The 707-nt window shown below is 44.4% G+C and overlaps 1 non-coding gene across 1 annotated transcript; it reads left to right on the forward strand.

Moving 5' to 3' along the window:
• The first annotated feature begins 343 nt into the window (after positions 1 to 343).
• LOC131179614 (small nucleolar RNA R71) lies at positions 344 to 450 on the forward strand. Its single transcript, XR_009148505.1, has one exon. It is a non-coding gene; the product is annotated as a small nucleolar RNA R71 (small nucleolar RNA).
• The last annotated feature ends 257 nt before the right edge of the window (positions 451 to 707 follow it).

Consider the following 707-nt stretch of genomic DNA (forward strand, 5'->3'; position numbering starts at 1 on the left):
GTAATTGTTGCATTTTGAAGTCATACACCCTCCTCCACAGTTGTTGCAGTGTTGATTGTTCATCCCTACGGCATTGGCTTGTATTCTATCAAACCTTTTTGTGAGCTGGTCAAACTGAGCATTTATCATGCTTAGGGCATCCACTTCTAGGATCCCTGCTGTTCTTCTTGTGTTTTCCCTTTCATTTGACCACTCGTAGTTGTGATAAGCGACCCTTTCTAGAAGTTCAAGTGCTTGTTCTACTGTTTTCTCCATTAGGTCACCTTCTGCAGTTGAATCTATTATGCTCCTTGTAGAGGGCAGTAGCCCATTATAGAAATTCTAAACTAAAAGCCAATCTTTTATGTCATGGTGTGGACATTCTCTCTGTAGGTCTTTATATCTCTCCCATGCGTCATAGAGTGATTCACCTTCCTTTTGCCTAAATGTGTTGAGTTCAACCCTCAACTTTGCAATCTTTGCAGCTGGACAGTTCCCCACTCCTATTCTTGGCAGTTAGCAAGGCTGTCACAACCTATCTCTTGCCCCATGGAGCTAACTAATGTGAATCTATACAGGTATGTGCGAGAAACCTCGAAGATGCTTAATATTTGGCCTTATGCAAGCTTGCTAGATAGGGAGAAAGGCTGACATAGGGACCCTGGCCAAGGGGGACCTAGGTGCCGCACGGGGCTAGAACTCCCGTCCCGTGACAAAGTGGTATCAAA

The sequence above is a fragment of the Hevea brasiliensis genome, chromosome 4 (genome assembly GCF_030052815.1).
Source record: "Hevea brasiliensis isolate MT/VB/25A 57/8 chromosome 4, ASM3005281v1, whole genome shotgun sequence".
Taxonomy (NCBI): Eukaryota; Viridiplantae; Streptophyta; class Magnoliopsida; order Malpighiales; family Euphorbiaceae; genus Hevea; species Hevea brasiliensis.